The following is a 27,986-nucleotide window of genomic DNA, read 5'->3' on the forward strand; positions in this document are numbered from 1 at the left end:
TATATCTTGAGTGATGACATGGACTGAAATACTAGTCTCTCTCTCTTTCACTTTGTACCTTTCTCCCCCTCTCTCTCGCGCAGGGAGGTCTTAACAAGAGTCTCCCAGAGACATAACTCAGCACTCTCCACTCCAATAACCGCTGAAAAATGAAAATTGACAGCAGTGTCACGGCAACTATGCCACATGTTTACAAGAGGCTATCTTTACTGGCCTCAGCCTCAGTGATATAAGTCATACACAGTAACAGTCTGCTCATCATAGAGCTGGATTTATAGGCCCAGTGTATAGCCACATGACCTGCCATCCACCAGCTCAGCCCATAGACCAGGAATCATTATCTAGAGCCACTAACTATAACCTTCATAGACTGTTCCTCTATTCAAATAGGCTCAGTCTGGATCAGACTGTCAACTCAACATATGCTGATTAAAGTTATTTCACTTTACAAATGTGGACTATTTTGTGTATGTCCATTACATGAAATCCAAATAAAAATCAATTTAAATTACAGGTTGTAATGCAACAAAATAGGAAAAATGCCAAGGGGGATGAATACTTTTGCAAGGCACTGTACACCTTCCTAGACTAGACCTGTGTCTGTCAGCATATGTTGAGTTGACATCCCAAGGAGCACCATAAAATCCATTATTAAAAATTGAAAGAATATGGCACCGCAACAAACCTGCCAAGAGAGGGCCGTCCACCAAAAGTCACGGACCAGGCAAAGAGGACATTAATCAGAGAGGCAACAAAGAGACCAAAGATAACGCTGAAGGAGCTGCAAAGCTCCACAGCTGAGATTGGAGTATCTGTCCATAGGACCATTTTATGCCATACACTCCACAGAGCTGGGCTTTACGGAAGAGTGGCCAGAAAAAAAGCCATTGCTTATAGAAAAAAATAAGCAAACACATTTGGAGTTCGCCAAAAGGCATGTGGGAGACTCCCCAAACACATGGAAGAAGGTACTCTGGTCAGATGAGACTAAAATTGAGCTTTTTGGCCATCAAGGAAAACGCTATGTATGGCACAAACCCAAAACCTCACATCACCCCAGAAACAACATCCCCACAGTGAAGCATGGTGGTGGCAGCATCATGCTGTGGGGATGTTTTTCATTAGCAGGGACTGGGAAACTGGTCAAAACTGAAGGAATGATGGATGGCGCTAAATACAGGGAAATTCTCGAGGGAAACCTGTTTCAGTATTCCAGAGATTTGATACTGGGACCGAGGTTCACCTTCCAGCAGGACAATGACCCTAAGCATACTGCTAAAGCAACACTCGAGTGGTTTAAGGGGAAACATTTAAATATCTTGGAATGGCCTAGTCAAATCCCAGACCTCAATCCGCTTGAGAATCTGTAGTATGACTTAAAGATTGCTGTACACCAGCAGAACCCATCCAACTTGAAGGAGCTGGAGCAGTTTTGCCTTGAAGAATGGGCATAAATCCCAGTGGCTAGATGCGCCAAGCTTATAGAGACATATCTCAAGAGACTTGCAGCTGTAATTGCTGCAAAAGATGGATCTACAAAGTATTGACTTTGGGGGGGTGAATAGTTATGCACGCTCAAGTTTTCCTTTTTTTGTTTTATTTCTTGTTTGTTTCACCCCAAAAAATATTTTGCATCTTCAAAGTGGTAGGCATGCTGTGTAAATCAAATGATACAAACCCCCCAAAAATCTATTTTAATTCCAGATTGTAAGGCAACAAAATGGGAAAAATGCCAAGGGGGGAATACTTTCGCAAGCCACTGTAGAAGCAGAGGTGTTTGAGTCAAAGTAGATTGTGGGGAAAGTATGTTTTTCCTTCAATTTCAGTGATGTTTTTTTATTTAACCCTTTTTTTGACTGAGAACACGTTCTCATTTACAGCAACGACCTGGGGAATAGTTACAGTGGAGAGGACACGAATGAGCCAATCAGAAGCTGGGAATGATTAGCTGGCCAGGACACCAGGGTTAACACCACTACTGGGGCATTTTTTTAGACCAGAGGAAAGAGTACCTCCTACTAGCCCTCCAACACCACTTCCAGCAGCATCTGGTCTCCCATCCTGGGACTGACCAGGACCAACCCTACTGAGCTTCAGAGGCAAGCCAGCAGTGGGATGCAGGGTGCTATGCTGCTGGTTGCTGGTGTTCTACAGAGGTCATGATGTGAGTTACTTTATTGATTTGTATCCATGTGGATGGTTATGGTTAGGTAAACAACACTGGTACACAGCCTTCTCTCTCTCTCTCTGCATCTCCGGGCGTAGAGGCCTGGGTCTGAGTTTCAACTGGAGCACACAGAGTTCTGTTCTCTGGATGTTTGCATACTTGCTCTGGGAATGTGGCATCAGAGAAGCTGGGCAAGGGAACAACAGCCTGTTTTGCAACAGCCTTCTAAACAAGCTGAGCCTGGTGCTGGTCTGGGACACAGGCAGGATGCTGCTAATGAATGGTGCTTTGAACACAAGCACAGTTAAAGCCTGTACTGCTGTCGGTCACTGAGATTGACACCCATGCAAATCATAGCTTAGATGACAGGCTGTGCGACACCAGCCCCCCACCATTCAGACACCCAGCCACCCCGCCCTTCCTGCCAACCCCATGCCTGTGCACACAGAGCGGAGACAAATTGGCGGGTCTCCACCCTTTCTCCTCCGCAGCTCTGCGCTCCAGCAGCCTCTGCTCAGGGGGCTAATTCCAAGTTCAGATCACCATTTGTACTTATTATGCTGACATAATTAATCCCCTGTTGTGATCAGCGGGGGTGGGAGGGCCTCAATGCTCCACTGCTCTGCCTGGCTGGACCTGTCGCTCTGCATTGAACCGCTCCTCTCCTCTCTTCTCCTCTTCCACTCCTCTACTCTTCCCTGCCTGCCTCTCCTCACCCCCTGCACACAGCCCTGTTTGTCTGTCATTCTGTCTGCTGGTCAGTCATTCTGTCACCCTATCTGTGTGTGGCTGTCTGTCGTAACATATATCTCATGAAACTGTCTTGGTCTGTCCCGTCTTTCTCCTCTCTAACCCAGCAGTGGATACACACTCTGACAAGACTGACAAACACAGTCACACTAGTTCATGTTTGTGTTCTACCACCAAAGTGGGGCAAAAGGCTGCATAAGGAACGCAATGTAAAGCAGTGAGTTTAGAGAGTTACCAATGCCATCCCCTGCATTACGCAGAGGCCTGTACACATCCCAGCTTATGGAACAGCAGAATACCTGTTGCCTCCCACTGCTTTCAGGTCAGCTGAGAGTCATGAATGATAAATCCCTCTGCTTATTACAATCATGGACAAAGAGACTAGCTTTGGGGATGGAGTCGGAGGAGGAGGAGTAAGAAGAGGGAGGACTAGGAGGAGTAGGAGGAGGGAGGACTAGGAGGAGTAGGAGGAGGGGAGGTAGGAGGAGGGAGGAGTAGGAGGGAGGAGTAGGATGAGGGAGGTCTAGGAGGAGGAGGAGGGAGGAGTAGGAGGAGGGAGGCCTAAGAGTGAGGGAAGAGTAAGAGGAGGGAGGCCTAGGAGGAGTAGGAGGTGGAGGAGGAGGAGGGAGGAGGAGGAGGTAGGCCTAGGAGGAGGAGGAGGAGGGAGGAGTAGGAGGAGGAGGAGGAGGGAGGAGTAGGCGGAGGGAGGCCTAGGAGGAGTAGGAGGAGGGAGGACTAGGAGGAGGAGGAGGGAGGCCTAGGTGGAGGAGAAGGAGGGAGGCCTAGGAGGGGAAGGGAACAACATCTCATCTCATCACAAACACCAGCTGGATTAATAAAGCTGAACAGTGACTGTGTCAACATCTTAAACAGTTCAAGAGATTAAAATAAAAACTATGTCTCAAGTCCTGAAACATATGTCAGCAAGGCTGTACAAACAAGGCCAGAATAATGACAGTCAGAGATGAACACCACTGTCACCAAACACACTGACACTACACCCTGTCATACTAATATGAGTAGGGACAGTCAGAATCAATCGTTCCCAGAAATAAAACATCCCATATTGGACCTTGATTCTTCTGAGCATAGCGTGGGCATACTGTAATTGTATAAGCAGGTGCAAATTTCCCCCCCAAAATTACTTTGGGGAATTGATCTGTGGCTGAGTTTATTTGGGTCAATTGGGGGCATTTTCTGACATCAAAGTCAGATGATTCAATATTTGCCATTCACCGAGGTTGTAAATAATTCGATGTCCCCATTACCTAAACTTTAACTGTCTGGAGTGATGTGGTATCAGGAGGACTATAATGATCTGTGTCACTGGTTACAGCAGAAGTAAATGTAGGACAAGATATATTTATCCATACCCAGGCATAATACATGGAATTTTCCTATACAAGGGTATATTTATTCTGAATTTATTGCAAGGACACAATCTTCTTCAGATCTATGGAAAATCCCATAGGCTCCACATACTGTAAACACGCCATAAATGGAGACAGGAAGCGTTCATGCGGAAGACGTCAACTGTCAAAGTCAATCAGTGATCAACAAGATAATCACTTAATATCCTTATTGTGATTGCTTTACTCCAGATTTAAACCTGATTAAAACTGGGGACAAACCTCCAGCTCAGACATGCTCTCAAATCTCCTTTGAACATAACATGTGATGAAATAGGACACCAGAAATACTTCAATTCAAACTCCATTGTTAAGAAGCATAGAATGAACCGACACCTCCAGATGTACCTGGAACACTGGAACACCTGTGTGTTCTGAGAACCCCTACCTTCTGTTCTGTTATCCTGCACAGAGAAGACAATGTACAGTAAACAGTTTAGTTCTGCATGCAATACGTGATTATGCAGCAGAAGAATTCATCACAAATAACAAAAATTTTCATCTCATGAAAGTGAAACAAGAGAACAGATTAGCTGGCCTCTGTGAAAAAGTATTAATCTGTACAGCATTGGTAAGAATGTGGCTGCTGAGGACTCTAAACACACCTAAACCACTTGTTATATCATGAGTATGGCAATGCACTTTTGCAAAGATCATACTTAGATGGCCATGCTTGGTGATTTATTAAGTGTTTTTTTCAAGTCCAATCAGTAGTAAATCACATTTCAGCATGGTGCTTGACAATGTTGACTTCAACTCATGGGAATGTTTTTTTCCTTCTCTTTCTCGCTCCGTCTGTCTCTCATCTTTAGATAAAAGTTCAGACAGGCTGCATATTAAAAGGAACTAAAATATTCCCACTGTGTGTCAGAGGTGGTCAAAGGCTTCTGCGTTCACACAGGACCTGACAAAGAGGAGGCGGCCAGCGCTTGGCCCACAGAGCTGTGTTGAAATGAATCCAAACCAGAGACAGAGACTGGGAGATAATAGGGCAGCTAGGAGCTGTATGAGCTCCAGAAACACACATGACAGCACCACCACACCATGTTAGTAGCTCCACCCGTCAATGCATACCTGGGTTCAAATGGTATTTGAAATCTTTCAAATACTGTTAGCATTTGCTTTAGTTTGCCTGGAGTGCCAAGTGAGTGGGGTTTGGCGTTTCGCCACTATTCTATTGGTCCATTAAGCTAGGCATGCTCAATCAAGGGCAGACAAAGTCTTTTAAAATGATTTCAAATAGAATCTGAACACAGGTCTGAGCTCCACTAGTCCCGTACCACTCCTCCCTCTCCTCTTCACTGCTGCTGGCTGCCGCTGGGAACAAAGTCTGCGCATAGATTAATATTTATTTTGCAGCACACATAGTTCAGCACATATTATCGGGAAAAACACCATAACTTCAGTTCACGTCGCCCCCGTTGACCTACAGTACATCCCACTTGTTCTGAATCAGACAAATAAAGAAGTGGAATGTCCACAAATGGGTCTACATGGTTCACAGGAGAGATGGGTTCACATGAGAGGCTGGCTGGGACAGTGCATCTCAGAAACATCCACCATTACCAGGCAGAGGACTGAAGGACCATAGAAAAGGGTGCTTTGGGTGTTTACCATAAAAATGACTACTGGTGGCTGACACTCACACAGCATATATAAAACCATGATATTAGATTGATAATAAACTCATCAAAAAAAAGAAACGTCCTCTGACTGTCAACACCGTTAATTGTCAGCAAACTTAACATGTGTAAATACTTGTATGAACATAACAAGATTCAACAACTGAGACATAAACTGAACAATAATGTGTCCCTGAACAAAGGGGGGGGTGTCAAAATCAAAAGTAACAGTCAGTATCTGGTGTGGCCACCAGCTGCATTAAGTACTGCAGTGCATCTCCTCCTCATGGATTGCACCATATTTGCCAGTTCTTGCTGTGAGATGTTACCTCACTCTTCCACCAAGGCACCTGCAAGTTTCCGGACATTTCTGGGGGGAATGGCCCTAGCCCTCACCCTCCGATCCATCAGGTTCCAGACGTGCTCAATGTGATTGAGATTCGGGCTCTTCACTGGCCATGGCAGAACACTGACATTCCTATCTTGCAGGAAATCACGCACAGAACGCGCAGTATGGCTGGTGCCATTGCCATGCTGGGGGGTCATGTCAGGATGAGCCTGCAGGAAGGGTACAACATGAGGGAGGAGGATGTCTTCCCTGTAATGCACAGCGTTGAGATTACCTGCAATGACAACAAGCTCAGTCCGATGATGCTGTGACACACCGCCCCAGACCATGACGGACCCTCCACCTCCAAATCGATCCCGCTCCAGAGTACAGGCCTCAGTTAACGCTCATTCCTTCGATGATGAACACGAATCTTACCATCCCCCCTGGTGAGACAAAACCGCAACTCGTCAGGGAAGATCACTTTTTGCCAGTCCTGTCTGGTCCAGGGACGGTGGGTTTGTGCCCATAGGCAACGTTGTTGCCGGTGATGTCTGGTGAGGACCTGCCTTACAACAGGCCTACAAGCCCCCGTTCCAGCCTGTCTCAGCCTATTGCGGACAGTCTGAGCACTGATGGAGGGATTGTGTGTTCCTGGTGTAACTCGGGCAGTTGTTGTTGCCATCCTGTACCTGTCCCGCAGGTGTGTTGTTCGGTTGTACCGATCCTGTGCAGGTGTTGTTACATGTGGTTTGCCACTGCGAGGACGATCAGCTGTCCATCCTGTCTCCTTGTAGTGCTGTCTTAAGCATCTCACAGTATGGACATTGCAATTTATTGCCCTGGCCACATCTGCAGTCCTTATGCCTCCTTGCAGCATGCCTAAGGCACGTTCACGCAGATGAGCAGGGACCCTGGGCATCTTTCTTTTGGTGTTTTTCAGAGTCAGTAGAAAGGCCCCTTTAGTGTCCTAAGTTTTCATAACCGTGACTTTAATTGTCTACTGTCTGTAAGCTGTTGGTGTCTTAACGACCGTTCCACATGTGCATATTCATTAATTGTTTATGGTTCATTGAACAAGCAAGGGAAACAGTGTTTAAACCCTTTACAATGAAGATCTTTGAAGTTATTTAGATTTTTACAAATTATCTTTGGCTGACAGGGTCCTGAAAAAGGGACGTTTCTTTTTTTGCTGAGTTTAATAAAGAAAACTAACACCTGACCTGGAAGAGCAGAAGTATAATTGAAAAAAACTCTCAATTATATTTTGGGTCTTTTTTAATTGTACCTTTTAAGCAAAAATGTAAGTTTCTTGCATAAAATGAAAAGTTGGTCTGAATGCCTCACTTTCCCAGAGAGGGGACTGACTCCCAATACTAAATGGCCTGAACGGTGGCATCAAGAAAGAGCAGTCATTGAGTAGCTCGTTCCACTTTATATGATGTGGATTTGTGTCAAAATTGCTTTTACTGGTCATAAGTGAATCTGTTGGCCATGTTATAGGGCAGATGTACAGCGGCCTGGCTAGGCTTATGTATCCCATGAACAGTCAGGCGCTTGTTGCATGCCACACGATAGGGCACACAGTTCCCAACGCTGGGATTAAGAACCAATATTTGTAAACCACAGGTGGCTTGCAGGCATGGCGTGAAAATGGAGCAGAGAAACATTGGAATCCTTGGCAAAGCTTAAGTGTAAAAACTATGAAATTGCTGGCCATGACAGGAACAGTTACACACACTGGCTTCTAGCTGACTATCTATAAGCTATTCAACTATGAAACACTGGTCTTGTTTGTGTTAACATTGTGTGTACAAGGATTCACATTTTACAATATAAAACATTAGATGGGGGAAATTGGGAATTATTTCTTAACTCCACACCACCACCACAATTCCTTTTCACCCCCTTTTTTCCTACTGCATATTGCCTGATGAACAGCTACAGAAAACAAGTACATAAGACATGTTAGAACTTCTATATAACTGAAATAAGTTCAGAAGTGAACAGTTTTGGACAAGAGGACCAAGCCCTTTAACTTTCCACATAGTAGGATAAGAATTCACATGATCAACCCCACGCCAGGTCCATAAAGAAACTAAAAGGTCCCAGACACACAACAAGGACCCACTTTAACCTTTGTTTAAAAAGGTTCCTTTAGCCTCAGGCCTCGGCACTAAATTCATACAGCTATGAAATGAATGTGCCAGAGTCCACATCCCCATCCACTCTCTCATTAATCATACTGGGAGAGGGAAGAGATGGGGTAGGAAGTCAGGGTTTTTCTTTTTTTTAATGGGCCAGATTGTGTAATTATTGTTGCACTCAATATTAACTGTGTTCCGGCTATCAACATCCGCTCTGTTGTGAAATGAAGAGGTGGGGAGGAGGAGGAGAGAGGGGAGAGGAGCGGTTAACACACATCTGTGCTCACCGTGATCCACACTGCCTAAAAGTTTTAACCTTCACCACCTATAAACACACACATACAGGTTTAAACACACACACACATACACATACAGAAATACCAGCTCAAACACACCCACCCACACACAGACAAGGCAGGTACATACACATTTTCAAAAAGCTGATCAGAAGCTGACCCCTCTTAACCTTTGTGGTCAAATTGTCCTCAACAGCTTTGATAGCTAATCTGAAACAAACCTGACATTAAACTCAAGTGTTCAAATGCACTTTCTACCTGTGAAGGTGATGTGATGTGAATATCCTATCTGTATGGTAATTGTACTGGCAATGAACCCCATAGCTCTGTCAATAAACACCTCCAGCATGGCTGCTCTGTTCTATGGGACAGTTCAGCCTCTATCTTAATTACACACGTCATGAGTGGCAAGCAGGCAGGCAGAGCAGGAATTGACAGCCGTGGTGCTAGCTAGCTCACTTCAAACACAGCAGCATGGTAAAAGTCAACAAAAGCAGTCCTAAACTCTGAGCAGCTACAGATGTAGGATCATAATTGAATCACTTTTTGTTTGTTGCTGAGAATTTTCCTGCACTGCAGGAAATGCAGTTGAGCTTAGTGATTTACATAAATTTACTGAAAACCCGCACTAACACATGGTTATGTTAACAGTATTACACTTTTCATGTAGCCTAATTTTTGCTAGCTAATAGCCTACCACCAATCAAGCAACATTATCAAATCAAATGTATTGTCACATGCTTAAAAGCCCTTAACCAACAATGCAGTTTTATGAAAATACCCCCCAAAAATAAGAAATAAAAGTAACAAATAATTAAAGAGCAGCAGTAAAATAACAATAGCGAGGCTACAGTATATACAGGGGGTACCGGTACAGAGGCAATGTGCGGGGGCACCGGTTAGTCGACATAATTGAGGTAATATTTACATATAGGTAGAGTTATTAAAGTGACTATGTATAGATAATAACAGAGAGTAGAGTGGGGGGGGGGGGGGGGGGGCAATGCAAATAGTCCGGGTAGCCATTTGATTAGGTGTTCAGGAGTCTTATGGCTTGGGGGTAGAAGCTGTTTAGAAGCGTCTTGGACCTAGACCTGGCGCTCCGGTACCGCTTGCAGTGTGGTAGCAGAGAGAACAGTCTATGACTAGGGTGGCTGGAGTCATTGACAATTTTTAGGGTCTTCCTCTGACATCGCCTAGTATAGAGGTCCAGGATGGCAGGATGCTTGGCCCCGGTGATGTACTGGGCCGTACACACTACCCTCTGTGCGGTCGGAGGCCGAGCTGTTGCCATACCAGGCGGTGATGCAACCCGTCAGGATGCTCTCGATGGTGCAGCTGTAGAACCTTTTGAGGAACTGAGGACCCATGCCAAATCTTTTCAGTCTCCTGAGGGGGAATAGGTTTTGTCATGCGCTCTTTACGACTGTCTTGGTGTGCTTGGGCCATGTTAGTTTGTTGGTGATGTGGACGCCAAGAAACTTGAAGCTCTTAATTAACCTGCTCCACTACAGCCCCTATTTCTACAATTTCTCTAACCGTAACCACACAGTCAACCTTATTCCTAACCCTGACCTTAAATTAAGACCAAAAAGCAAATTTTTGTTTTGATAAACTTTACGATATAGCCAATTTTGACTTTGTGGCTGTGGTTCCGAGTGACAACCCAGAGACACCTGCAGCTATAGGCTGCTGCTGCATGGGGAACCTTCAGGAGAAGAGGAGGTTAAATAAACACACCAAAAAACTTCCTGTGGAAAAAGCTTTTGTCTGCCATATACTACCCTCTTTTTATTTATTTATTTTATTTAACCTTTATTTAACTAGGCAAGTCAGCTAAGAACAAATTCTTATTTACGATGACGGCCTACCCTGGCCAAATCCGGAAAACACTGGGCCAATTGTGCGCCGCCCTATGGGACTCCCAATCCTGGCCAAATGTGATATAGCCTGGAATCGAACCAGGGACTGTAGTGACGCCTCTTGCACTGAGATGCAGTGCCTTAGACCGCTGCACCACTCTGGAATACACACTTCAAATAGTATTTGATTAAAACGCTCTACATTCATATGAGATTCTTCCTGATCCATAGCGTAAAAAGAGTTTCACTATTGGGCATACTACAGAAAAGAAAAGGATCAAAGTAGTACAAGACCAACCACTAGGAAATTCAGGGACTACATAGGACAGGGTTAGTCTTGCTCTGCTCTGGTGTTGTTGTGATCAGCAGTGCGATGAGTGAGCATCCCCTTCCCCAGCCCACCATGCATTCCCTTCAGACACTCCACACACACTTCCCAGCAACATAGCGGTATGGGGGACATTGTCCACCCGGAACCCAGTGTAGTCCTTTCTACTCCAGCTCACATAAAACTTCTGCCCAGTGATGTGGTCTGGAGGTCTGGGAGGAGGGGCTAGCACTCAGACATGATGCAGAGGGTGGAGGGAGGGAGACAATGGGTAGCAGTTTTTTAAAGAGAGTTATTTTAGTGTTGACTGGAGGTCAGACAGCTTTAGTGTCAAACAGCAGAGTCAGGGACTTCTATTCAGTGTATTCAGTGTGTCGTCCAGTATAAAGTAAAATATGTGTTTACATGAGTTTCGGTCAGTGTGATTGCATCATCTGTATTCTTTATTTAGATAACATGTTTATGAAAATGTCATTATGTTTATGACAATATCTATATGTTTATGACTATGTTTCCATATGTTTACAACAATGTCTACGTTTATGAAAAATGTGATGTTTATGACAATGTCTTTATGTTTATGTCAATGTTTGTTGTTTATGAAAATGTATATGATAATGTTTCTTCATGTTTATGACAATGTCTCAATATGTTTATGACAATGTCTCTTTATGTTTATGAAATGTCTCTATATGTATATGACAATGTCTCTATATGTATATGACAATGTCTATGTGTTTATGACAATGTCTCTATACGTTTATGGCAATGTCTATACATTAATGAAAAACTATAAATGTTTATGACAATGTCAATATGTGTATGACAATGTCTATATGTTTTTGACAATGTCTATTTGTTTATAACAATGTCTCTATCTGTTTATGACAATGTCTATTTTTTTATGAAAAATTATATGTTTATGACAATGTCTCAAAATATTTATGACAATGTCTATAAGTTTATTAAAAATTATATATGTTTATGACAATAGTGTTATGAAAAATTATATATGTTCATTACAATGTCTATATGTGTAAGACAATGTCTATATGTTTTTGACAATGTCTCTATATGTTTATGGCAATGTCTATATGTTTATGATAATGTCTATATGTTTATGATAATGTCTCTATATGTTTAAGACAATGTCTCTATATGTTTATGACAATGTCTCTATATGTTTATGACAATGTCTATTTGTTTATGACAACGTCTCTAAATGTTTATGACAATGTCTATTTGTTTATGACAATGTCTCTATATGTTTATAACAATGTCTCTATATATTTATGAAAAATTACATGTTCATGACAATGTCTAAATGTGTATGACAATGTCTCTGTATGTTTATGACAATGTCTCTGTATGTTTATGACAATGTCTCTATATGTTTATAACACTGTCTGTATGTTTATTACAATGTCCCTAAATGTTTGTGGCAATATCTATATGTTTATGAAACATTATTTAAGTTCATGACAATGTCTATATGTTTATGACAATGTCTACATGTTTATGGCAATGTCTCTATATGTTTATGACAATGTCTACATGTTTATGGCAATGTCTCTATGTGTTTATGACAATGTCTATATGTTTATGGCAATGTCTCAATTTGTTTATGACAATGTCTATATGTTTATGACAATGTCTACATGTTTATGGCAATGTCTCAATTTGTTTATGACAATGTCTCTGAATGATGATGAAAAATTATAAATGTTTATGACAATGTCTATATGTGTATGTCAATGTCTATATGTTTATGACAATGTCTCTAAATGTTTATGAAAAATGATAAATGTTTATGACAATGTCTCTACATGTTTATGATAATGTCACTATATGTTTATGACAAGGTCTATATGTTTATGACAAGGTCTATATGTTTATGACAATGTCTCTATATGTTTATGACAATGTCTCTATATGTTTATGACAATGTCTCTATATGTTTATGACAATGTCTATATATGTTTATGACAATGTCTCTAAATATTTATGGCAAAGTCTATATGTTTATGAAAAATTATATATGTTTATGACAATGTATTTATGTTTATAAAAATGTCTACGTATGTCTATGACAATGTCTCTACAAGTGTACAATAAATTCTCTATATGTTTATGACAATGTCTCTGTACATTTATGACAATGTCTCTTTGTTTATGAACAATGTCTCTATATGTTTACGACAATGTCTATATGTTTATGACAATGTCTGTAAATGTTTATAAAAAATGATAAATGTTTTTGAAAATGTCTCTACATGTTTATGACAATGTCTATATGTTTATGACAACGTCTCTACATGTTTATGACAATGTCTATTTGTTTATGACAATGTCTCTATATGTTTATGAAAATGTCTACATATGCTTATGAATAATTATATGTTCATGACATTTTCTCTAAATGTTTATGGGAAAGTCTATATGTTTATGAAAAATGATATATGTGTATGACAATGTCTAAATGTTTATGACAATGTCTATATGTTTATGACAATGTCTATATGTTTATGACAATGTCTATATGTTTATGACAATGTCTATATGTTTATGACAATGTTCCTAAATGTTTATGGCAATGTCTATATGTTTATGACAATGTCTATATGTTTATGACAATGTCTAAATGTTTATGACAATGTCTATATGTTTATGACAATGTCTATATGTTTATGACAATGTTCCTAAATGTTTATGACAATGTCTCTATATGTTTATGACAATGTCTAAATGTTTATGGCAATGTCTCAATTTGTTTATGACAATGTCTCTGAATGATGATGAAAAATGATAAATGTTTATGACAATGTCTCTATATGTTTATGATAACGTCTCAAGATTTTTATGGAAAAGTCTATATGTTCATGACAATGTCTATATGTTTATGTCAATGTCTATATGTTTATGACAATGTATACATGTTTATGGCAATGTCTCTAAATGTTTATGAAAAATGATAAATGTTTATGACAATGTCTCTATGTTTATGACTATGTCTCTAATTGTTTATGACAGTGTCCCTAAATGTTTATGGCATTTTCAATATGTTTATGAAAAGTTATATGTTTATGACAATGTCACTATATGTTTATGACAATGTATATATGTTTATGACAAGGTCTATATGTTTATTACAATGTCTCTATATGTGTATGACAAGGTCTATATGTTTATGAAGATGTCTGTATATGTTTATGACAATGTCTCTAAATATTTATGGCAAAGTCTATATGTTTATGAGAATGTCTCTATCTGTTTATGACAATGTATATATGTTTATAAAAATGTATATGTATGTTTATGACAATGTCTCTATAAATTTATGACAATGTCTCTTTGTTTATGCAAGCCAATGTGCGTCTATATGTGTATGTCGACATGTGCTGCCTAAATGTTTATGAAAAATGATAAATGTTTATGACAATGTCTCTATGTTTATGACTATGTCTCTAATTGTTTATGACAGTGTCCCTAAATGTTTATGGCATTTTCAATATGTTTATGAAAAGTTATATGTTTATGACAATGTCACTATATGTTTTTGACAATGGTTCTACATTTTTATGACATGTCAAGTATATATGTTTATTGCAATATCTATATGTTTATGAAAAATTATATATATTTATGACAATGTCTATATGTTTATGACAATGTCTATATGTTTATGACAATGTATATATATTTATAACAATGTCTATGTATGTTTATGACAATGTCTCTACAAGTTTACAATAATTTCTCTATATGTTTATGACAATGTCTCTTTGTTTATGAACAATGTCTCTATATATTTATGACAATGTCTATGTGTTTATGACAATGTCTCTAAATGTTTATGAAAAATGATAAATGTTTTTGACAATGCCTCTACATGTTTATGACAATGTCACTATATGTTTATGACAAGGTCTATATGTTTATGACAATGTCTCTAAATGTTTATGAAAAATGATAAATGTTTTTGACAATGCCTCTACATGTTTATGACAATGTCACTATATGTTTATGACAAGGTCTATATGTTTATGACAATGTCTCTAAATGTTTATGAAAAATGACAAATGTTTTTGACAATGCCTCTACATGTTTATGACAATGTCACTATATGTTTATGGCAATGTCTCTATATGTTTATGACAATGTCTATTTGTTTATGACAACGTCTCTAAATGTTTATGACAATGTCTCTATATGTTTATGTACACTAATCTATGTTTATGACAATGTCTATCTGTTTATGACAATGTCTCTATATGTTTATGTACACTAATCTATGTTTATGACAATGTCTATATGTTTATGACAATGTCTCTATATGTTTATGTACACTAATCTATGTTTATGACAATGTCTCTATATGTTTATGACAATGTCTATATGTTTATGACAATGTCTCTATATGTTTATGTACACTAATCTATGTTTATGACAATGTCTCTATATGTTTATGACAATGTCTATATGTTTATGACAATGTCTCTATATGTTTATGACAACGTCTCTATATGTTTATGACAATGTCTCTATATGTTTATGACAATGTCTATATGTTTATGACAACGTCTCTATATGTTTATGACAATGTCTCTATATGTTTATGACAATGTCTACATATGCTTATGAATAATTATATGTTCATGACATTTTCTCTAAATGTTTATGGGAAAGTCTATATGTTTATGAAAAATGATATATGTGTATGACAATGTCTATATGTTTATGACAATGTCTAAATGTTTATGACAATGTCTATATGTTTATGACAATGTCTATATGTTTATGACAATGTTCCTAAATGTTTATGGCAATGTCTATATGTTTATGAAAAATTATATATGTTTATGACAATGTCTATATATGTTTGACAATACACAACAATTAATGAGTGAAATGGAAACCAGGTGTGTGAGAAAACAAGACAAAACAAATGGAAAATGAAAAGTGGATCGACGATGGCTATAAGACCGTTGACGCCGACTGCCGAACACCACCCGAACAAGGAGAGGAAACGACCCGGTGCGAACACCGGGGCCACACCAGGGCCTCACTGCGCTGACGGTCTGCGCCGGCTTTCTGGCACAGTACGGCGCGCTGAAGGTGAACATGGGCAGCGTCCCATGTTTCCTCCGTGCACCGGAACCAGTCGTCCACCGCAGGAGCCTCGGTCTGACTCTGATGCCAAGGAGCCAGAACCGGCTGATACCCCAGTACGCACTGGAAGGGGGAGAGGTGAGTGGAGGAGTGGCGGAGCGAGTTCTGGGTTATCTCTGCCCAGGGCACGAACGCTGCCCACTCCCCCGGCCGGTCCTGGCAATATGAACAAAGAAACCTACCCACACCCTGGTTTACTCTCTCCACTTGCCCATTCCTCTCGGGGTGAAAACCCGAGGTAAGGCTGATCGAGACCCCCAGATGTTCCATGAACACCCTCCAGACCCTCGAAGTGAACTGGGGACCTCGATCAGACACTATATCCTCAGGCACCCCGTAGTGCCGGAAGACGTGCGTAAACAAGGCCTCCGCAGTCTGTAGGGCCGTAGGGAGACCTGGCAGCGGGAGGAGACAGCAGGACTTAGAGAAACGATCCCCAACAACCAGAATCGTGGTGTTTCCGATCGACAGGTGCGACCATGGCCGCTGTGGAACGGGTAAGGGGTGTAACTTACCTCTGGGCAGGTGCCTAGGAGCCTTACACTGGGCGCACACCGAGCAGGAGGAAACATACACCCTCACGTCCTTAGCCAAAGTGGGCCACCAGTACTTCCCACTCAGACAGCGCACCGTCCGACCGATACCTGGATGACCAGAGGAGGGTGACGTGTGGGCCCAATAGATCAGCCAGTAAAGGGAGCCGCTACCTGACCAAAACCCAGGATAAACCTCCGGTAGTAATTGGCAAACCCTAGAAACCGCTGCACCTCCTTTACTGTGGTGGGAGTCGGCCAATTACGCACGGCTGAGATGCCGTCACTATATGTTTATGACAATGTCTCTACAAGTTTACAATACATTCTCTTCATGTTTATGACAATGTCTACATGTTTATGGCAATGTCTCTATGTGTTTATGACAATGTCTTAAATGTTTATGAAAAATGATAAATGTTTTTGACAATGTCTCTACATGTTCATGACAATGTCCCTAAATATTTATGGATATGTCTATATGTTTATGAAAAATGAAATATGTTTATGACAATGTCTATATGTTTATGACAATGTCTCTATACGTTTATAAAAAAGTATATATGTTGTTGACAATGTCTCTATGTTAATGACAATGTCTCTATGTTTATGAAAAAGTATATATGTTGTTGACAATGTCTATATGTTAATGACAATGTCTCTATGTTTATGAAAAATTATATATGTTGTTGACAATGTCTATATTTTAATTACAATGTCCCTTTATGTTTATGAACAATGATCTATGTTTATGACAATGTATTTATGTTTGACATATGTTTTTATGTTCATTACAATGTCTCTATGTGTTTATGACTATGTTTCTATATGTTTCTGACAATAGCTCTGTTTCTAACAATTTTTTTGAATGTTCATGACAATGATAATGTCTATATGTTTATGACAATGTCTGTGTGTTTATGATAATGTATGTATGTTTATGACGTCTGTATGTTTATGATAGTGTTTCTATAGCTTTACGACAATGTATATATGTTTATGATTATGTTTATATGTCCATGACAATGTTTTAGGGTGTTTCTATTTACATTTCATGTAATTTTGATTTATCAAGAGTCAACAGGTTCAACAGTTTGTTTGTTTGTGGTTTTATTCTGGCAGAAGAAGTGTATGTGATTGCGAATGTGTGTGCACATGTGAGCAGGAGTGTGTTTGCAATGCATGGGTGTGTGTGTTTGTTTGCACATACTCTGCAGGCTAGGCAGGGGTTGAGATCACCGTGTTTAGTGTTGTTGGGGAGATCTGAGGAACACTTGACCGGGTGGACTGGCACATTTAGCCTGTGTCACCCCTCCCACCACCCCCCCCCCCCCCACCCCACCACCACCACCACCACCACCACCACACACACACACACACACCCACAAAAACCCACACACCCACCCACCCACCCACCCCCACCCACCCCCGCCCACCCACCCACCGCACCCACACACACACACACACACACACACACACACACACACACACACACACACACACACACACACACACACACACACACACACACACACACACGCACACACACACACACACCACGTCCCTGCTCCATCTCTGACTGCCTCCGCAGACACAAAGGGCCTGCTGTGCAGACAACTCAACTGGAAGAGAGCTTAACCCTTCACCCCCAGGGTCAAACTATTAACACAAACACTGCTCCCTAGTATGCAAATGAACCATCTTATGACTCATATGAAACATACAGTTATGATGACAAATATAATAACAGGCACTTAAAGTTTGACTTAGTTTCAAATGCATTTAACATAAAATCGGGGGTAAAATATGAAATTAAGAGCAGAAAATGATCTACAGTCACTTTATAAATGTTTTAACAAACTTATCAGGTAACTTTATTGTAAAAGCCTCAGATCAGCTAGATGTAACTGTCCATACCCTCTGTGTGTGTGTGTATTCCCTGCCATATTCTACTGCATTTGTCTCTTCGTAAAGGATGAACGCAATCATGTCCTGAGTTTTAACACCTCTAACTTCCACTCCTCATTGAGAGAGAAAAGTTCTAGAACCTTGTAATTCCTAGTCATCTGAACTACTGTGCTCCGACTGTAAATGCAGAAAGGAAAGGAGAGAGAGCTTCGTCAGACGGCATGTTTAGCTGTGTGTAATTGGGACAGAGGTGCGTGTAGGAGGCAAGTGTGGAGGCATTGTTCTCTTTGATGGGATTATTTGCACTTCTCAATGTTGGAAAACCAGGCATCATCATAGGGAGTGGAGGCAGTCAACTACATTTACAATGGCTGGATTTTGTTTTTCCTCAAGGTTGTGTAATTATACCTGCTCTCTGTGTAATTAAGAGCAGGAGGCTTCACGACCTGGATGACTACTGTCTTGTCTACTTTGAAAGTAGAATCACTTCAAACTCCTCAGGAGGAGAAAGTACAATGTTCTGTTTTGCTCTTCTTTTTGCTCTTTTCATCTTTCTTTCTTATTCTTTTTTCTTGTTCTAAGGGCTTGGCAATCTTGGGTGATTAAGTTATTTTTTACAAATGAATAAATGTGAATACATAATACTGTTTCAAGCCAGGTGAATAAACGAGTTGAAGAGAGCAGTTTGAGGTCAAGTTCAGAACAGAACACCTTATATAAAGTGAACAGTGATGTCCATTGGGAAAGGTCCTACACTCTTAGAAACCCAGAAGGGTTCTTCAGCTGTTCCCATAGGATAACCCTTTTTTTGTTCCAGGTCGAACCCTTTTGGGTTCCATGTAGAACCCTTTCCACAGAGGGTTCTACATTGAACCCAAAAGGGTTCTACATGTGACCAAAATGGGTCCAAGAGTTTCTAAGAGTGTAGGGAACTGATAAAGCTTCCCCTTGGCATGTATTGCACTCACTTGTACCCTGATCTGACTTTGACCAGTCTAGAGACTAAGAGATGGCATTATCATTAAGACTGCACACCGGGGGGTAATGTGCCGTACATGGATGTAGACAGACTGAGTAGAGGATTAAGGACAAATCACTTTGTGGTATCTGGGTGAACACAGAGCACGGAGCCATGGCGTGCATGTGTACGCGCCTGTGTAACAAAAGGGACTACTAGTAGTTAGTGCATGTACTGTACGCAAAGGAATTGCTGTAGAAGCTGACTTAACAGAAAATGCACTCTCTTGCATAAGTATCTTTGTGAGTGGTGACATGAGGCCAGATCTGACAGGCTGCAGTGGAGGTGTGAGGGAGAGCAGGTCAGGAGTGCAGTGTGCACGGTTTAAGTTTTAGGGTGTAGGGAGCAGTTTGCACGGTGTAGGTTTTAGGGTGTAGGGAGCAGTGGTCACCTGTACAGTATACTCAGTACTACCCATGTCAAACCTCTCAGCTGCTGTCTGACACACCAGCCAGCCAGTAACAAAAGGAGAGAGAAAAGGAAACATACGCTTAAGTCAGCTGCATTTACTCCTGACCTTCCTTACCAGGGTACGCTGCAGTTAAGCTGAGGGGATTTACACCAGCTCAACATTTACACCATATGGATGCTTTATTACAGAGTAATGATGGCTTGTTCTCTCTCCTCTTCCTCCCCTTCTCTCGCACTTGTTCGCTCTATCTCCCTCCCTCTCTCTCATGCTATACTTCTTTCTCCAAACTCTCTCTCTCTCTCTCTCTCTCAAATCTCTGTCTCTCTCTCATTTTCCGTGTACTCTATCGTTCTTCTCTCACACACTCTCCTTTTTCTCTCGCTCTCCCTCCTCTCTCCCTCCCCTCCTTCTCTCTCTCTCTCTCTCTCTCTCTCTCTCTCTCTCTTTCTCTCTCTCTCACTAGAGATGATTTGAAAAACCAAACAGCCTTATGTGTAACCAGGTGATCAGAAGGACTTAGAGGATCTTATGAAACTCAAGAGGAATGCAATGCAGGGATTTTTTTAAACTCAATGCTTTATGTGGGTCACACTTAGACTCATTTAATTTACCAAGTAAGACAAGCAGAATAGAAGATAAAATGGTCTAGGTATGCATTATGTGTCTTTGTATTTGAAATCAGACCATATAGATATTGATATAAGTTAGTAGGCTATATATATTTACATATTACATTGAGGCAAATTAAGATTATTGAATTTATACCAATGATTATCCTGTGCAGATTAAAAAATATATATATTTCTTACATTTTTGGGTGTGAGAATAATTGGATTTGTGCTGAAATGAGAAAAGAGCTTGGTAATGATTTGGTTAATTCCATATTAGCAGGTAATAATCAATATGGAGATGGTGCTTATTAAAGCGTAAAGAGCAGGGATGGGCTCTCATCAACCAATTGCTGCTCATCTCTGACCATGCTGAGGTAATGCACTTAATGCATCACATATTGCTTTTGATTATGGGTGAAATAATGGTGGTCAATTATGCTAATCATGCAGGAAAATAACCTGGTAACAATAAGATATTCGAAAGATGAGCTAAACAATAACATGGACATGGTCATATTCAGTCATTTATAAGAGGCAAACCATCCGTCAAAGTATGGCTTACTGCTATGAACATACTTTTTCCTGGCGTTTTGAAAACTTAATTTGTCAAGTCTAAGGTACACAATGGTATGACGGTGCATGAGAAAGCAAATCACTCACCACTAATGCTTCTGCAGACTTTGGGACACCGGGTTTATTCTATTCTGGTTAGGTGCTCAGTTCTCTCAACATTGTGAGGCTCCATAGAATAATGTTGGTAAAGTGCTCTTAAATTCACCGAGATGGATCTACTTGGTCCACATTAGCGAATGTATGCACTGGGCCAAAGAAATCCAAACTGAAATGTCAGAAAGTTGAATTTGGGGCAGCTCTTAGAACTGAAGCCAAATGTTTGTTCCTCTACTTTCTGAATTAGTCCAAGAAGGTGTTTCAGAGTCTGGGAATTAAAAGCAAGGGGGTGATTTACAAATTAAATATAACTGTGGGCTTAGTTTGGGACACTGGAACAAACAACAGTTTTGAGGGGAGAGGGAGAAAAAAAGAGGGGAAGCCCCATGTTCATTTATTACAGAAATGCAGCATTTATCACCTAGACGCCAAGGCAACGACTCTGTTGTGGCTTGAAATGAAATGAGTGGTCTTCTTCAGTAACAGAAACAATGTTCCCAGCCAGTTACAGGTCAGCAGACAGAGGCCTATAGTCCAGACAGAGCCCAGAGTCTGAGAGTCTCAACTGCAGTGCTGTGCTGTGTGCAAATTAACTGCTCTCCCTTTCTCCCAATTCATTTCTCATGCCACAGTATTTGTACTCCCCTTTTCATGAATGTTAGGCCCTATCTTGTGGCCCTCCCTCTCAAAAGCCTGCGCGGTGACAGAGGAGACCTGCCACGCAGAAAAAGGAGGACCTGCCATGAACTGAGTGTCAGCCATTAAATATGATTTGGCCCCTGAATGGCGATGCAAACACATTCAGCTCAGTGAAACTCATTAAGACCCGCATAATCTCTCTTTTCTTAAGCATAACAATGATTTCAGCTGGGAAATGCAATGGTTTTGGTGGGACTGAACCATTGATTCAAGTTGCATTCAAAGTAATAAATCAAGTCCAGCTTCACATCCTGTTCTCATTTGCCTAATTCAGTGGTGCTCACCATACTAGTCAATTAGTTGAAAGAATATATTCAATACACTGAGCAATTCACTGACAACACAGTATAATAAATCCCCCTTGCTTTAACCCCAGAACATCTGGCCAATGTCCACAAAAAAAGTGTTATAGTACCCTACTCTAACAGCAAAGTACTTATTCTTGTGCAATGATAATTTAAATTGTGTTACTGTAATGTTATATCTTATATATTCTTAAACATTAAAAAGCTGCAATAAATCATTGACTAAGCCAATGCAGGCTGTCCTGGGACGGGACAGACAGATACAGACAGACAGGATATATAGAGGTGTTAAGCCCTAACCTGATGAAATAAGTAAGTGAACTGTCTGTTTGATTCTTCTCAGCGGCCATCATCCTAACCTCCACCTCCACTACCTCCATCACCACCTCCACAATGCCCCTCAGAGGACAACTCCCAGGTCCAGTAGGATATGGCTTTCTGAATTATTATTCAGATTTTTGAACAAAGTATCCTTCCAATTTCTATTGACTTTGCTTAAAAGCTTCCAGGGGAAGAAGCCAAGCTGCCCTCTCGTTTAATTACAGCCCACCACACACACACATGCGCGCACACGCACACACACACACACACACACACACACACACACACACACACACACACACACACACACACACACACACACACACACACACACACACACACACACACACACACACACACACACACACACACACACACACACACACACACACACACACAGATGAACAGAGCGAAGGGACAGCTGTGTCAGAGCCCTCAGTAGTCAGACCATTGTAATCTGCATTAACCACATTGCAGGGGAGTGCAAAGGGTCAAAGTCTTTAAGTGCCTGTAGGGATCTACGCTGCTTGTAGATTACAAGCTATCACTGTGGGTACATTGGGGTAATTGTACAGTGCCAACAGCACTGCCTCTCTGTTGTTCACATGAAATGATTTACTATACGGGTTCATGTTTTGATTTCAAGGCTGAGAGAGTATTCATTGTCATAAGGGTTTCAAGTGAAAGATTATGTGATGGGGCTAATGCATGCTAGGCTTTAACAATGAACAATGAATTAACCTAAAGACATGGTTGTAGTTAGAGGTATAATTCAACTTATACATATCCCATATCATGTGGCCTGTCTATGCATTCCATTCAAACATTATAAACTAATTTAAAAGTTTCAATAATTTTAAATGTTTTAATGTATTCCCATATATAAATCATGGAAAGTGTGTCAACTCAAAGCTGACAGCATATTGTGCCAGCCAACAGATCTCCAGTATGATCTGTACAGGTATTTTTCTGGAAGGTAATTCAGGACGGTCAGTAGCAGCAGACAGTGAAGCCCTGAGTCCTGGAGACCTGATCAGCCCTGGAGACCTGATCATCCCTGGAGATCTAATCAGCCCTGGAGACCTGATCATCCCTGGAGACCTGATCAGCCCTGGAGACCTGATCATCCCTGGAGACCTGATCATCCCTGGAGATCTAATCAGCCCTGGAGACCTGATCAGCCCTGGAGACCTGATCAGCCCTGGAGACCTGATCATCCCTGGAGATCTAATCAGCCCTGGAGACCTGATCATCCCTGGAGACCTGATCAGCCCTGGAGACCTGATCATCCCTGGAGACCTGATCATCCCTGGAGATCTAATCAGCCCTGGAGACCTGATCAGCCCTGGAGACCTGATCAGCCCTGGAGACCTGATCAGCCCTGGAGACCTGATCAGCCCTGGAGACCTGATCAGCCCTGGAGACCTGAGGAGCTGAGCTGAGCCTCATTGTTTGTCTGATTCCTTGAGAAATGGTTAGACAGTGAGAGGGAAGGACCTTTAAAGCTCTTTCACAGGACGATGACTGCACATGGAGTGATGACTGCACATGGAGGAGCTTGGTCTCAGAGCATTTCGTATTATTCTGTACATAAAGTCGAGACACTCCTTTCAGATATGTTATGTTTGGTATGAGTTACTTCAGGCAAAAACAAAAGGAGGGTAGTTGGTGGGGGTGGATGGGTGGGCGTATAACGGTTGCGAGTTTAATGGCATCACGGATGTCATCAAATTTAGCATTTTAGCTAATTAGGAACTTTTCAACTACTTTTTTTAGCTGCTTTGCAACTACTTAGCATGTTAGCTAACCCTTCCCCTAACTCTAACCCTAAACTTAACCCTTTAAGCTAACCCTTCACCTAACCCTAACCTTAACCCTTTTAGCTAACTGTCACGACTTCCGCCAAAGTCGGTCCCTCTCCTTGTTCGGGCGGCGTTCGGCGGTCGACGTCACCGGCTTTCTAGCCATCGCCGATCCACTTTTCATTTTCCATTTGTTTTGTCTTTGTTTTCTACACACCTGGTTTCTATTCCCCAATTACATGTTCATTATTTAACCCTCTGTTTCCCCCAAGTTTGTGTGCGTGTTTGTATATAATGTTCAGGTCGTTACTTGTTGGCTGGTATTGTTTGCCGGGTTCGTTATTACGCCCGTTATTTACGAGTGATCGGTAATTTCACACACCTTTAGTATTTGTTTTATACTGGTGCTGAATAAATTACCTTGTACACTCATCTCTGCTCTCCTGCGCCTGATTCCATGCACCAGTTACCCACAGCCTGACAACCCTTTCCCTAACCCTAATCTTAACCCTTTAACCTAACTCCTCAACTTAACTCTAACCTTAACCCTAACCCCTAGCCTAGCTAATGTTATCGAGCTAGCTAACTTTAGCCAACTAGCTAGAATTCGTAACATTTTACATTTAAATTTTAGTCATTTAGCAGACGCTCTTATCCAGAGCGACTTACAGTAGAGTGCATACATTTTATTACATTTTTAAAGAACATATTTACGTTTTGCAAATTCGTAACATATAATACGAACTGCAATTAGCAGCATATCATACGAAATGGGTGATGGACCTCCACAAATGAATACATGCCAATATGAAACATATCACATAATAAATGGAGTGTCTCTGATTTAGGTAGGAATAATATGAAATGCTCTGAGACCAGGTTGCTTAGAGGGACAACCTATAATGATCGGAATAATTTGAATTTATCATCCAAAAATATGGTAATTGACTAGAGTATCTTGCAATCATTAGATACAAGTATTCCAAAACTGTTTTTGACAAAAATGATGAAATCGAAATAATCAATCAAATATCACTTATTTTTTTCCCTTTCTATGCATTTTTCACGCTAATAGAAATGTCTCATTAATCCCATTAACTTCTCAGAGCATTTTAAAAAGGGGAAACACATATGTCTTGATGAATATTGTCAGGGCCTAAATTTTGTGTCATTGAGAACAGCTTTCCCAGAGCCAGGCAGCAGACAGCTTGTGTGATGCCTGGCCTGCCTGCGTTGCGTCGCACGGAGCTTATATTTATCCCAGCCGTCTGTGTCTGTCTGTGGAGGAATGACAGAGAGCTCAATGGAGGCGTCCGTCTCCCCTCCCGCAGCCCCGACACTCCCTTCCTCCATCCCATCCCGTATACTTCCAGACACTGGTGATGAATGCAGGCATAGTTTGTGTATGTGTGTCTCAACCACACACAGATGACATTATTAACACAGTATAACATGTGATGGAATGTCTCTGTCATACCGGTGGGTCCCAGGCACAGCACAGAGGCACCCCAGCTGTGATTTATTCCTGTAACCATGAAAAAGTAAGTGTGCCATTAAAAACACAGGTGTTTGGAGGCTGCCCCACTCGCAGGGTGTGTGATCGATAATGTCACTCTTTTTCAATGCTCATTTTGAGGCAGCCACACCATCATACACCATTAAATACCCCCTGATACAGGGAGCTGGCCACACACACACACCACACGCCACTGTATTTACAGTGCAGTTATCTGCATTCACACATAAATCAGCAGAGCTAATGTGGGAGATAATGGACTGTAAATGGCAAAGTCCCTGATTGATATCTCCACTTAGAGCAATTATTGGTTTTTAAAACTTGAGAAAAGACAAAAGTTTGCCAACTTACCTTTAGGCCTGGCTACTGTGTCTCAGTATCTCATTTGTTAGTGTTTGTTGAGTGGGTTCCCAAGGCAGTAAAACAGGACACCTCAGACAAATAACAACTAATGTTGTGGCTCGGAATGAATACTTAGCAGAACTTCTACTCCATGTACTGTGCTTTGTCCTACTGAAACAGAATAGGTTATGAAGAGATATTCACATTCATAGTGTTTATTGCTTAACATATTATAATTTATTATTATGATTTCAAATTAATTTATCTACTTTACCTATTTATTTTACTTTTATTTCTGTAATATTATTTTATGTAAAAATAAGGGTAATCTAGAGTGGATAATTCTGATACAAGCCAAACATGGTTCAAATTCCATGCTAATTCCAACCTATCCAAGTGAGTTCTGCGAAAAAAGATTCTAAAAAGGAAAGCTTTTTTCTTGGCAGTGAGACCTCATCCCTGATAAAATAAAAAAGAGATTATAAGGAAGAAAAACAATGCTGCTAAACTTCCTCATAGCTGAGACTGTATTCTGGATGACATTTTAGTCAAGTTAAAAAAACTAAACCATTGGGAAATACACTCTGTCTTTATCCAAAATGCAAAGCTATTTGCATATGGATAATGTATAGATGAAGAGGGCATTGCAAGGAATATTTATATGTGGGAAAATTAAGAAAATGAAGCTGAAAAAAGGTACATTTCAGACAAACACTGTTTCATTTATTTGAAAAAGAAATTGTCTCTCAGTGTTCTCGACTGCCATGAAAATGAACTATTAATCTGATTTCCAAAGGAATTCCTCATGGCAGAGACGGCCCTGACAGCTGCAATACAGAAGTTGTTGTGTGGTCAACAAACAATTTTCCTGGGCTTCAGTGCCTTTCAAAGGGGATTTTTTTCTTTCAGCCAGATCATGTGAAAAATGTCACTGTCAAAGGATCTCTCCTTTTCTTCTCTCACAAAGATGTCAGATGGAGAGAGTTAGAATTTCCAAACATGTTAATCCGTAAGAGCGTAAACTCTAAACTCAGAGCCTTCCTCCACACATAGTCGTTGAGAAAAAATGCTTTTCACTGTGAGACTAACTTCCCTTCTCTGTAACTTTGAGCAATAAGGATTTTTTAGGATGTGGTCAACACAGGACACTGACTTATGAAGTTCTTAAAATGAATTCAATACGACCCAATTCAAGCAAACGATTCATACATGTATTTTTATTCCCTGTCTGTTGCCCAATGTTGCTCTTTATTATTATCTTTATAAAATAATAGGACACCTTTTGTGCTAAAAAAGAGGAAACTTGCGTGAAATATTAAAGTTCAGGATGTGACTATACATGACCATTTTGGTTAGATGGGAAGTTGTGTTTTTCTTCTTTCATTAAGACATGAAATCCAGCATCTTGAGAGTTGAGTAACTTCCTTATAAGTCATACACTGTAAGTCATATAAGTATATACATATTTCTGGCCTTCATTAGTCTTGTGAAATAAGAAATATAAGAATAATTTGTTCCAGATTAAAGTCAATTGTGCAATGGAGTGATGGGAGGGGATGTGTGTGTGTGTGTGTGTGTGTGTGTGTGTGTGTGTGTGTGTGTGTGTGTGTGTGTGTGTGTGTGTGTGTGTGTGTGTGTGTGTGTGTGTGTGTGTGTGAGTGAGAGAATGAGCAGAGCATGAGAAGAACTGACAAGTGGGATGTTCCACCGCTCTCCCCGCCCCTTAGACACCCACCCCTAACCCCTCCCCAGAGCCCCAGCCACTTCCTCCA

At 40.8% G+C, this 27,986-nt stretch overlaps 1 pseudogene; it reads left to right on the top strand.

The window, feature by feature from the left end:
* LOC123725251 (uncharacterized) overlaps positions 1-23,991 on the top strand; it is a 47,650-nt pseudogene extending 23,659 nt beyond the window's left edge.
* The last annotated feature ends 3,995 nt before the right edge of the window (positions 23,992-27,986 follow it).

Source organism: Salmo salar, chromosome 11 (genome assembly GCF_965601325.2).
Source record: "Salmo salar chromosome 11, fSalSal1, whole genome shotgun sequence".
NCBI lineage: Eukaryota > Metazoa > Chordata > Actinopteri > Salmoniformes > Salmonidae > Salmo > Salmo salar.